Source organism: Heterocephalus glaber, unplaced genomic scaffold, assembly GCF_053883595.1.
Source record: "Heterocephalus glaber isolate CG9 unplaced genomic scaffold, H.glaber_assembly_v1.0 deba00001608, whole genome shotgun sequence".
NCBI classification, from domain to species: domain Eukaryota; kingdom Metazoa; phylum Chordata; class Mammalia; order Rodentia; family Bathyergidae; genus Heterocephalus; species Heterocephalus glaber.
Window position 1 is genome coordinate 4854273 of NW_028258379.1, and position 13266 is coordinate 4867538.

The 13266-nt window shown below is 42.6% G+C and overlaps 1 protein-coding gene and 1 pseudogene across 7 annotated transcripts in view; one reads left to right on the forward strand and one right to left on the reverse strand.

Annotated features, from left to right (window-relative positions):
- Syne2 (spectrin repeat containing nuclear envelope protein 2) overlaps window positions 1-13266 on the forward strand; it is a 335155-nt gene that overhangs the window by 50996 nt on the left and 270893 nt on the right. The gene's annotated exons all lie outside the window — the stretch shown is intronic.
- Window positions 8828-10748, reverse strand: LOC106007735 (ras-related protein Rab-2A pseudogene; annotated as a pseudogene). Its single transcript, XR_015444996.1, has one exon. The product of XR_015444996.1 is annotated as a ras-related protein Rab-2A pseudogene (transcript).

The window sequence follows — 13266 nt, forward strand, 5'->3', positions numbered from 1 at the left end:
AGAAAGTTTAGAATGGCCTAATTAAATTATAAAGTTTATTTTAATTTTTTTTTTTTTTGGTACTGGGGATTGAACTTGGGACCTTGAGCTTGCAGGGCAGGCAGTGATACCACTGAGCTAAATCCTCAGCCCATAAAGTCTATTTTATTTGAGCAAAACTTTATCTAAGTTGAGGAAATTGTGATCATACCCTAACTCCGAGAAGAAAAACATTCAAGAAAAGAAAGATTAAAATGTCTGAATTGAAAAGTGAAATGTGATTCATCTTTGATACTCTATGGAAACATATACCCTGCATGTGCAGGGACGGGGGGAATCAGGCCTGAAAATCAGGCCATACTTTGAGGAAATTCATAGAGCAGGGCAATAAATGATGGACTGACTTATTTTTGTTCATTTTTTTGTGTGATCTTTGAGAAAATATCTTTGTGAAGGGATTGTGAGACACCCCCCTGCCTCCACAAATCAAACCCAGAGCCTTGCACTAAGCTATGTTCCCATCCATTTTTTATTTTTAATTTTTTTTTTTTTTTTTTGGTACTGGGGATCGAACTTGGGACCCTCCGCTTGCAAGGCAGGTGGCAGAACCACTGAGCTAAATCCCCAGCCCTTTATTTTAAATTTTTGAGACAGGGTCATTCTAAGTTGTTGTGTTGCCCCGGCTGGGGTCAAACTTGTGATCCTCCTGATCTTGTTTCCCAGAGGGCTGATATTAACAGGTATGTGCCACCGTACTTGGCTTTGAGGTACATTTTGTAGAAATATTTTTATACTTTCTTTGTCTGGGTGAAGAGAATAGCATTGAAATGTTTGGTTGGCTAGGAAGAGAAAGGAAGGATGGGCCTGGTGGCACGTACTAGAGAGACTGAGGCAGGAGAACCGTCATGAGGTGGAGGCCAGTCTGGGCTACATAGTGGGTTCAGAGTCAGCCTGAAGTACATAGTGAGACCCCCTCCTTGAAAAGAAAAGGAAGAGAAAGGAATTGTATTTATGAATTTGAGTGGATTCATATAAAAATGGAATTTTAGATTAGGGCATTTTGAATCACACTGAGTGATCCAGATTTTAAATAGATTTGAGATGTGGAAATTCAGGCTGTTGAAAGGTGTCCAGTGTGGAAATCCTTCAGATCTTTCCATTTGGGTTTCTTATTGTTTCCTTCCCTATTATCCTACTGCACATTTTATCCAGCAGAATCTCTGCTAAGCCCTTCAGGTGGGAAAGATATATCTGGGGAATAATCTTTTGAAGTATTGGACAGATATAATTATGAAAGCAACAAGAGGTAGAGGTGTATAAGTGTCACAGGATTTTAAAATTGGAACAGCTTTTCTCTGCCATTCAGTATAATTTGAGACCAACGTAGGAATCCTTTCAGAAGTGTTCCTGGGATTGAGAGCCTTCGGGAAGTTAATTTAAACCAAAGTGGTTGGGATTTTTCTTGTAGGCAGTGCATAGCTGTTGGATCTTGAGAATGAGAGGTATGTGGTCATTTGTGCTTTAGGGAGTAATCTTACTTTCAGTCATGGGAAGGCCGGAAAGGGCAGGAAGGTAGAGTTGGAGAAAGCAGTTAAGAAGCACTTTCGAATGTCTGGGTGTTGGGGAATGTTCGCTGGGGCTGGGTTAGAGCAGTGAGCATGAGGTGTGCAGCAGACATGAAACCTGTGAAGTTGTGAGACTCCATAGGCCCTTGCTACCATTGGATATGGAAAATCAGGGAATCTCTACGTCTTTGAAGTTGAGCTGCTTGGGATAAAACAGTAGCAATTTAGTGTATCTTCAGATTTATTTATTTTTAGCAAATGTCACAGTTTGTTGATCATAGAGGACAGAACTTATGTAACTAATATAAATTATCTTGTTTTCAGACATGGTATAGGCCAATGCCTTAGAAAAACAGCAGCTAGCTGCAGGCTGTGATCCTTAGTTAGACACAGAACTGGGAAGGAGCACGTACTCTTGTTACCTTTGTCACCACACCAGGAGTTCACTTTCATGCTGTCCCGCCAACATGCTAATGAATGGTTAACCATCTACACCTACCTGTAGAAAAGTATGCTCAGCCTGGCTACTGTGTCATTTCAAACAATGCTCATGTATTTTATTTAGTACTCTTGTCATCTAGATGACATATTGTATAAGATTATCCCCCCCATGTCTTGTGGGTAGGTATCATTAGTTGGTAGGGCTCAGTAGTGAAATGTGGGTCTATTATTACTCCATCAAGTGTCATTACTTACTGAGTTCCATCTGAAGGGAGGCTTTCTCTCCCCGTTTTTTTCTTTTGGTACTGGGGATCAAACTCGGGACCTTCGGCTTGCAAGGCAGGCGGCAGAACCACTGAGCTAAATCCCCAGCCCTAGGGAGGCTTTCTTATTTTAAATTTTTATTTATTTGTGTTTTTTTCAAGACAGGGTCTTGCTATGTAGTCAGGGTGGCCTTGAACTCACAGCAATCCATCTGCCTCAGCCTCCTGAGTGCTGGGATTATGGTTTTCTTATTTTTATTTTTTGGTACCGGGGATCGAACTTGGGTCCTTGCGCTTGCGAGGCAGGCGGCAGAACCGCTGAGCTAAATCCCTGTCCCCTCCAATATATTTTTGAAAGATGCAGAATGAATGTTAGGTGCTCTTACCACAAAAATTATAATGATGCCTATATGAGATACATCATCTGTTAATTAGCTAGGTGTATCCATTCTACAATGTATATGTACTTCAGAACATCATATTGTACATGATAAAAACACATAATATTATCTGTGAATTTAAAAAATTCTATTAAAGGAAAAGCATCCACGTTTCATGGGTTAGGTTACGGATCACAGTGAGGTATATTTCCTTTTTATACCTTTATTCAGTGAATGTGGAGGGCCAAGCAATGTGCAATACTCTGGGTGTCCAGAGTACAAGGGAAATAGATCAAGCATCTTCCAGACGTGTCAGGTGTGTTTCTGCTGTAGACATGAGGTGAATGTGCCTGGAGTGCATATCTGATTGTGCTTATGGAAACTGTTGAAGTCTTTAATTTTGTAGACTCATGTTCCTAATTTTGATATCCATCATACACATTCAGTCAACATGTGACTGGGAATGTTGCTTGGGTTATCTTTTCATGTTTCAATTTTAGGGAGATGAGAATAAAAAAACTAATTTATATAACATTTTTGCAAGGCGAGTTAAGTATTCCTCTCCCTTTGGCCCGAGCTTCCCTGGGGTTTTTGTCCCATGACTGAGTAGTCCTGTGTAGCTGGTCTACTCATTCCTGAGTAGTCCTGGGGTTTCCTCTTGTCCTTGATATCATTGTTTCACTAATCCGCCAAGTATGTACAAGGCACCCTGTGCACGATATGCCCATATCTTCATTGGCAGTGAAATTTTTGAATATTTTAGGCCTCAACAAACAGCTGCATGATGGTGTGTGGCTTTCTGTAGATGGAGGCAGTGGTGAGGTGTGTCTGTGATGTCCAGAACCATGTTTCTCAGAGAAAATCTGTCCCACTGAGGGAATGAAACCTTGTGAAGTATTTAGAAAGAGGAACAGGAGAAATCAAAGGTGTCCTCGTGGAACTTTTATCCCTCTGTGGCAAAGTCCCTGGTGTGGAACTTGGATGAAAATGGCGAATGAGGCTGGGGATTTAGCTTGGTGGTGCCGCTGCCTGCCTTGCAAGCCCAAGGTCCCAAGTTTGATCCCCAGTACCAAAAAAAAAAAGGTGAATGAGGAGGAAGGAAAAGACACATATCGGAAGGTAATCATTTTGCTTCCCTAACCAGATCAGTCTGCTTAGTTATTACAAATAAAAGTAAATCGTTTCTGTGGGCTGTTGTGGTTGGTTGGATGATTGTTACATCCAGAGAAAACAATCAAGTTATAGTTCTCACTCACTACCAGTATTGTAGTTAACAACACAGATGCTTCCAGAATGCTCCTGGTAATCATGGTAGTTAATACTGTCTTCTGTATTTTCTTAGAAGATTGTTTGCGTTGGCATTAGAAAGCTTTCTAATCTTAAACATATTCTGATTAAATGAAAGAAATAAGAGCTCCTGAGGTGTTTGCACTATACAGTGTTTTTCAAGAAAAAACATTTTTTTCTTAGGTTGTGTGCATAGTTTTGGCTTCTCGGAACTTTGATTCTGTTTTTGTCCAGAGTTTGGAGATAAGCTTGCATTATTCTGGGTCAGTTACATTTTGAAAACTAGGGCAAGATAAATCCAGGGTCATTTAGAGTACTGTTAAAGTGGGTTAACAAAGATCTCATTCATTCCTTATAGAAATGAAAGTCCTTTTTAATTAGCCCCAGGGGAGATACAAGATTTTTTTTTTTTTTTTTTTTTTTTCCCTGAGGTTTTGTGTATGCATGTGTTGGGTAGGGGATGTAATTATTCAGAGCTTGAAGTAGTGAATTAGAAAAAATAAAATTGAAAATGGGAAAAAGTTAATATAGCATATTAATTTATAAGTACTTGATGGGTTTAGTGTGATTTAACACTGAAATTTGGAGGTCTTTCTAAATGTGTCTCTCTTGTTTTGTTTTGTTTTTTGAGACAGTCTTATTGCATAGTTCAGGCTAGCTTGAATTCCCTTTGTAGCCCAGGCTGGCCTTGAACTCACGTCCTCCTGCCTCAGCTTCCTGAGTGCTGGGATTATAGGCGTGCACCAGCATGCCTGGCTCTGTTTTTAAGACACTATTTTCCTCATCTGATTTCAACATTGATAATTACAATTTCTCTGAATGACTTTCTTTTTCTAAATCATTCAGGGGAGTTTTGCTAAAAAGCAACAACATTTACAGTATTGTTTTTGATATATTGAGAACCAATGTTCACTACCACCAGGTGTTTTTAGAGTCATTTGAAAGGGGTAGATAAAAACATCCTGGAGCTGCATGTGATGGTGGTTGCCTGTAATCCCAGCACTCTGGAAGGCTGAGACAGGAGGATTGAATGTTTGAGCTCAGCTTGGGCAATTTAGCAATTTAGTGTGACCCTGTCTCAAATATAAAAAGGGCTGGGGTGTGTAACTCAGTGCAAAGGCCCTGGGTTCAATCCCCAGTACCAGGGAGAAAAAAAAAAAAAGATTTGTCTGAGAAATAGACTACTTTGAAGTTCTTAATGTGTGTTTGGAGGAGAGACATCAGATTTGGATGAATAATCTCTCCAGGCCATCGAGGGTCAGGATCTGTGTTGAATGAGCACAGGAAGAAAGTGGCAGGAGGAAAACCCACTACTCTGTCTGTGGCATGGAGCACCCCACGCTGGTCACAGTTGGTTTTTCTGCCTTGATTGGACAGGGGACTCTGTGTGGTGCTGGTGGTGTCCGGTTACAAGGTGATGGGCACCCGGGTCAAGTGCGGCACACAAACAGTGCTTCTCAAATTGGAGTGACACTGAAGATCTTTCCAAAACATTGGAATGGTTAGCTTTTTCTTAAGTAGGATTTTCAGTAGTGGGGACTAATTCTGTGTAGTTCTGTTATCTGCCCCAACCTACATGTTTTATTAACAGAACTTCCACGGGTTTTGATGTTTTCAAAACAAAGTATTTCAAAAGTACAGTACAGATAAATTCACATTTACCACTTTATCACATACCGTATTTGTGATTTTTATGAGTCCAGGCAAATGATTCCTGAGACCATACCTTGTGGAAATTGAGCACTATTTCAGGTAAGAAAGTACCAAGTGAACAACTTCCTAAAGCTTCGTGAGTCCACGGTGCTTATTTAAGTTAAGCAAGGAGAGTTAATCAAGGAAAATATCAGCACATTGTTAGTGCTGAGCAGAAGCTCAGATGGGGGTCGGTGAGGGTGTCTGGAGACTTCTTTAGTTCAGAGAACACCTCCCTGTGGAGGGACAGAGCGAGGCAGCACAGGGAGCTAGCTGCCTTGCGGAAAGCAGGTAGGAACACTCCGGCTTAGGCAACTGTTCAAACCTAGCATGGCTGGGCCAAGGTGGGCAAGAGGGAGCCTGAGCTGGTGTTAGAAAGGCAGAGCTGGCTCAGGCAGGATGGCCAGCTCTAAGGTCAGGCGTGCCATGGAAACCATTGGAAGGATCCCTCCCTCCCTCCCTCCCTCCCTCCCTCCCTCCCTCCTTCCTTCCTTCCTTCCTTCCTTCCTTCCTTCCTTCCTTCCTTCCTTCCTTCCCCATTCTCCTCCTCTCTTTAGAATTGAACATGGGGCTTTTACACTGAGCTACATCCCTAGCCTTTTTTTATTTTTCATTTTTCATATTGAGATGGAATCTCGCTAAGTCACTAAGTTGCCCATATTGGGCTCAAACTTACAGTCCTCTTGCCCCAGCCTTCCAGAGTACTGTGATGTCAGGGATGTGCCACCATACCCACCTTGGAAGGCTTTCTTTTTATTTTTGTGATTTCCTTTTTTTGACATAAGCTCTCACAGTATTGCTCAGGTAGGCCTTCAACTCCCAGCTCAGGGGAGCATCGGGTCTTAGCCTCCTGAGCAACAGGAATATACGCATGGGCTATACCTGCTGGGAGGCTCTAATTAGAAGCGTATCCTGATCCAGGTCACTCTAGCTGTTGCATGGAGTCAGGAAGAAGCAGGAGAGCCAGCTAGAATGCTTTTGTGCTTTCCTGGTAGTTCTGGTGAGGTGCTATGGTAGTTTACACCAGCATAGTACCAGGAGGGTGAAGAATTGTGGATTTTTAGGACATCTGTGAATTGGGGGCTATGTGTGGTGAGTACAAAGGGAAGTCGGGAATAATTTCTGAACTTCTGCCTTGAGCCCCTGAGTAGTTGATGTAATTTATTGTGATGGACAAGATTGTTAAGTTTTGGGGAAGTCAGAAGCTTATTTTTGTCCTAACAGGTGTGAGACGCTTATTTGCTATCCAAAAGGAGAATTCCAGTATGGGACGTAAGGGTCCAGAGTGAGGGCGAAGCAGATTCAGGAGCCAGTGCTGTGTGGCTGGGACACTCACATCTACAACCAGGACCAGCTTGGGTGGGGTCACCTGTGGGGTGTTTAGCAAGAACAGACTTCTGGGATCTTTCAGTGTTTAGAGGTCAAGCAGAAAAGGGGGAGCAAGGAAAGGACACAGAGAAGGAGTAACCAGGGATGAAGATGGTGTGGAAACCCCGGCGCGTGGTTCAGGAAGGAGGTGTGGCCAGCCATGCTTAGGTACAGCACAGCCAAGCACAGCCAAGCACAGCCAAGCGTGGAGAGCGGGCAGGTGCCCCCGAGGCTGACTCAGAGAGGTTAGGGTGGGTGTGCTGAGACTGAGCACCTTTAAGGCTGGAGCGGGTTGAGAGAATGGGCGGCCAGGAAGAGGAGATGCCGAGTAGTAACGTTTTGGTTTGTGTTTTTTTGCGGGGTACCAGGGATTGAACTCGGGACCTTGCGTTTCCAAGGCAGGCGCTGGAACCACTGAGCTAAATCCCCGGTCCGCTGAGTAGTAACGTGATCAGTGCTTTCAGGAACTTTGGCTCAAAGGGAAAGAGAGACGGTATCAGGCCTGTGAGGGGAAATTCGGGTTTTTTTTAGCTCAGAGTCATGGGGGCCATTACTTGTTATGTCTTCCTTTTCTAAGTATAGCTCAATTTATTCTTAGAGCACCATTTGTTTTCTTGTTCATTATCAGCAGTTTTTTGTTTTGTTTTGCTTATGCTTTGTTTTGTGATACTGGGGATTGAACCCAGGAAGTGCTGAGCTCTATTCAATTTTATTTTGAGACAGGGTCTTGCTAAGTTGAACCCGCACTCTTCCTGTCCAGCCTCCTATGCAGCAGCTGGATCTCATATGTATGCATTGGCAGCACAGTATGCCTGCTGTGTGTAACTGCGCTGAACTCATGGTGCGTACATGGTGTGTGCTGTGCTGAACATGGCTTAGGCCCACAGGTGCACAGGCCACTCAGTATAATGTGAGGTGTGCTGTGTGTGGGGGGTCTTGGTACCCTGGAACCATGGGGCGAGGTTGTCTAATCCAGGCTGGGGCATCAGGGCTCCCGAGGAAGTGGTTCCTAAAGGGTGCTGGCAGATGAGCAGGAAGGGGGAGAAGTGTGCTCCAGGCTCATGGAAGGGCAGAAGATGAGGCTGATCTGATCAAGAATGAGGTATTCGGTGGGACCAGTGATCACAGTGTCAGGGAGAATGTGGGTTTGAACTTTTCTAAGATCATGGAGCAGCATTTGACTCATTTCAAAGCTGGTTTTAGAAAACCCCCAGGCTGCCATGTGGAGCATTGTCTTATGATAATGAGCAGAGGCAGAGAGACCATTTAGGTTCACCTGGCCTAGAGGCGACAGTGGAAATGGAGAGATATAGGCATTAAGAGAAGCACAGTAGCACCAGGGATTTTTGGATTGACTAGGTGTGGGCAAATCAGGGAAAGCAAGATATCAAAGATGATGCAGATTTGTTCTTGGGTGGAAGGATGGATGTTGGAGTCAGTCATTGAAGAAAATATGCAGGAGAATAACTGGTCAAAGAGGGATTTGGTCAGATTCAGTTCTGCAGAGATATTTGTGGAATAACCAAGTGGAGATACGTAGATGAAAATCAGATAGATACAAGGCTCTGGAGAGAGAGCCGCCTGGCTGAATGGAAAGATTTGAGAGTCATTAGTATAATACACACACACACACAAAATCTGCCAAAAAATGTATACACCTCTGGAAAAGGAAAAACTTGTATAAATATTTTAATACTAAATTTATTGAGACATCATGAGATTAATACAAGTTATCTTTGGCTTCTACAATTACAAGAGGTGCTCAAAGTGGTGGCCATTGGCTTCCAGACATTTATTAGTACGGCCAACTGCTGCTTGGGTGACCTTGGTCACTGAGACTGCTGCACATGCGTTTTCTTTTTTTTTTTTATACATAAGATTTTATTTTGCACGGCTATAACAATTTCATTATAGACCAAGGGAGAAAAAGAAAAAAAGGATAAAACCATCACACTGTGTAGATTACTAAAGCTTTTCTACTTTTTAACAGGATTTTCCATCCAGTAGATTTACTGATCCCCTTCCAAACAGACAAGATGCTTACCATATCTTAAAGATTATACGTTGCCACTGAAAGAAAAATTTTACAGTCACTGTACATCAAGGTTGAGAAACTGTCCTGCATGAAAAATACACTTAGAAATCATGTGAATAAAAGAAAAAAAACATTATTGTGTTTAAGGAAAGATTAAGTCCTCATAATGTGCCATCTAAATGTGGATACTCATTCTTCTTGGAGTAGCTTAGATGTAGGGTTTTCTTGCTTCTGCCCTTTCCACTCATTATACTGTTTTTACACAACAGTATTCATTAAGGCAAACAAATCCTTTTCTGAAGAGTTCTTAAGGAAACTGTGGACAAATAGCAAACTTTTGGCATTAAAACAGGTTAATACATAAATAGCCTTTAGTAGTATACATTAAGCATATTTTTCTTGAACTAGTGACAGGAAAAGATGAACATGCTTGTTTAACAATGTCAAAAAGTTTAAAATTCAATGTCCAAGCAATTCCTAACAATGCTTCTGTAGCTTTAAGCTCTAAACAGTAGAGAATTTATGCAAATGCATTAAAGAATTCAAGCTTGGCAAATTATACCCAAGCAGGTTATTAAACTATATATACAGAAAGAAATGATAAATACAGAATTAAAAGAGTCCTTCTGCTTTTCCTTATAGCCTTGAAAATTTACAAACTTTTTGAGGACAGTTCTGTAATATTAAACGTTAGTTAACCACAGGTTTTGGGAAACCTAACTACACAAACTGATTTAAAATACTCAAGATGACTTTGTAGTGTTTAATACAATTCAGTTTGTAGTTAAGGGCACAAGACAACATTTAACAAAAATAATCACATCAATTGACGTAGAAATCAAATGCAAATAGATATGAATACAATCTCCAAAATTTATCTTTTTAAGTGAACATTAACCATTTATTCAAAGTTATACAAGAAATTGAAGGATTAAAGTCTTCTGTGACACAAAGCCATTTCAAATAGCTTCATGTCTCAGTGGAGCAGGAGCAGAGGGTGAAATCATAAGTGAGTAGCCCTGCTTGGGCCATTGTACAGTCAAAACAGACTCAACAGCAGCCTCCCCAGCCTGCTGTCCTCCCTGATTGCCTGCATGTGTTGCATTAGTAGCAGCATGCTGGGGGCCAATTTTAATGCCATTTGCCTCGTTATTAATGTCAAAGACTCCTTGGATTTTTCCATAAATTTCTTTTGCTGTATTAATAAATGCCTCTTCTACATTGGAAGCAGTCTTAGCAGAAGTTTCCACAAAGATAAGTCCATGTTCTCGTGCAAAAGCTTCACCTTCTTCTTTTTTTACCTCTCTTCTAGATTCTAAATCACTTTTATTTCCAATAAGCATAATGACCATGTTGGAATTGGAATGCTGGCGGGCATCCTCTAACCAAGTTGTCAAGAGGTTGAATGGATCTCTCCTTGTAATATCATATACTAGTAAAGCCCCTGCAGCACCTCTGTAATATGATCTTGTGATGGAACGAAAGGACTCTTGCCCGGCAGTGTCCCAAATCTGGAGTTTAATGTGTTTTCCATCAATTGTTATCATTTGAGCACCGAACTCCACCAATAGTGAGGTCATGCACTGGCTGAAACCTCTTGTCAGTAAACTGTAGCAATAAACATGCTTTACCAACACCTGTGTCACCGATGATAATATACTTAAAAAGATAGGTGTACGCCATGGCTGCGGCCGCTCAGTGCCAGGGCACACGGCTCCTCCTCCTGCTACTCACATGCATTTTCAATTTCTTCTCTACGGGCTGCCAGGGTAGTAGGTTTTCTGCAATATACAACATCCTCTAGGGTCCCCCATACAAGGGTAACACCATCTGTTGAAAAAGAAATCATACTATTTTTCTTTTCCTGAAGTGTGTATACATTTTTTTTTTGTGGACTCTGTATATATAATAATTTAGTCCATTAGAGTAAATGAAAATATCTAGAAAAAGAGAAGAAGGGTTCAGGTAGAACATTAGAGATAGAAAATCAAAACAGTTCTTGGGCCGAGGATTTTGCTCAGTGGTTCCGCTACAAGCACAAGGACCCAAGGTTGATCCCCGGTACCAAAAAAAAAGAAAATCAAAACAGTTCTTAGCAGAACCTAAGAAGGGGTGTCCTAAGGAGGACGAGGAGGGAGATAACCAGGAGAATGTGGTGTCCTGGAAAACAAAGATGAGTATTTCAAGAAGGAGAGGGTAGGAAACCTCAGAGGTTCTAAGGTATCAGCAGGTACTGAGGAGGATCTCCTGGGTTCAGCCCTGGGGAGGTTACATGCAGTCTCAGAACCAAGTGGATCTGGCAGCCCAGCTTAGAGAGAGCTGAGGATTGAGTGGCGGGGGAGGTGAAGATGTCTGGTGTGCCCAGCTCTTTCAAGAAGTTTGGGTTGAAGAGGAGGGGCGTGGTAGCTGGCAGGGGTCCAGGGTTGACATTTCAGCTGATTTTGCATTATAATGAAGAGAATATGGATTTTGAATCAGGCACGCCTGGATTTGAATTTCTCCCCCACCAGATGTGAAATCCATAGCACATTATTGTAGAAGACAGTAGACTCTCAACAAATGTTTTTCTTAAATGACCAAATAAAAATCCTCCATCTTCTAGGAATGACAGTTTTTCTCCCCATCTGTACAGTGTCTACTCCCTTCCATCACTGACAGGCCTTTGTGAAAGGTCACGGGTCCTTACTCTGCGTTTCCCTTATTCCGGCGTGTTCTTCTTCAGCAGGCCTTCGAGCCCCTCCAGCTGTGTCTTAGGATGTCTGCGGGGTTAGTAGATGGACACTGAGCCACATTAGATTGGTATCTCAAGAGTTTCTCATCGCACCACCGTTTTTGCTTGGCCCTTCCTGCTTGTATCTGTTGTCTCAAGAATCAGTCACATATGTGATCAATCCAAGTCTGTTTAGAGAGATGTTCCTCAAAGCAAGGTGTGCGATCCCCTGAGTCAGGATCTCTGGGGGTTGGGACCCAGAAACCTGCCCTTGAGCCCTGAGTGATCTGCTGAGTTCCCGAGCGTGAGAACTGCAGGTCTGTAATCACAGCACAGCTCTCTGGTCTGGCTGTTTTGCTCTCAGAGCTCAGAGGTCTTGGGCTGTGCCCAGTAGAAGGTGTTCAGGCTCACAAGTCTTGATTTTCACAAAGAAAGCATTCTGTTTTCTGTGGTGGATAGAGGTAGTAAAGAGTAACACAGATGTGAAAAGAAATAGAGGCATTTCTAGATTTATTCATTTCAGAGGTGCTCAGCCGAGTCAGAAGAGGGCAAGCAGGAGGAGAAACAAACAGCACCCCGGCTGTAGTATTTCGTCCGCACTATGGGTAGGAATAACCGCATTTGCTCACTCAGAGAGCCTGGAGCTGTGCTCCACTCAGGCTGGAAACAAAAGCCTGGGTGTGAAAGTCACAGGTGTTTATGCAGGGTGTGGCTCACTCCTGTGGCAACACGCACTTGCTGGATTCACATGCTGAGGCCTGAAGTGGAATTCCTCATTGTGTCTCGTGAATTTTCCTAATGAACTGAGCACCTAAATCTCTGTGTGTGTGTGTGTGTGTGTGTGTGTACAACAAAGCTCCACCCCTCCTCTCCCAGCTAGTTAACCATTCACTCAGCAAATATTTCCTGAATTCAGAGAGTACAGAAAGCATGGTAGGAGGGCCTTCCTGCAAAACAAGGAGCAAAATCAGACAAGGCCCCTGGTTGCATGGTGCCTCCAGCTGATGCACAGGTGGATATTAATCACACCACCTCAGGTATCGGCCAACATTTTGGGGAAGAGTTTTATTAAGATAGAGTCTAAGGTACATCACAGGCTGGGGATGTAGCCCCAGTGAAGTTGGAGGAGCACTTGCCTAGCATGAGGCCCTGGTTCAGTCTTCATCAAAAAGAAAAAAAATCCGGGGCCGGGGATTTAGCTCAGTGGTTCCGGCGCCTCCCTCCCAAGCTCAAGGTCCTGAGTTCCATCCCTGGTACCAAAAAAAAAAAAAAAAAATCCATACACCAAACAGTTCCCCTGTTTAAAATGTCCAATTAAATAGTTTTAAAGTTATTCATAAGAGATGTGCAGCCATTACCTCATTTGATTTTTAGATCAGTTTTGTCACCTCCAAGACAAACCCCATACCCTTTAGCTATTAACCCCACTGCAGCCTTACTCCTCCCTCCCCCAGCCCCAGGTGACTACCAATCTGCTTTATGTCTGTGTGGATTCCCCTATTCTGGACCTTTCCCATAAATGGAATCATGATAAGTGGTATTTTGT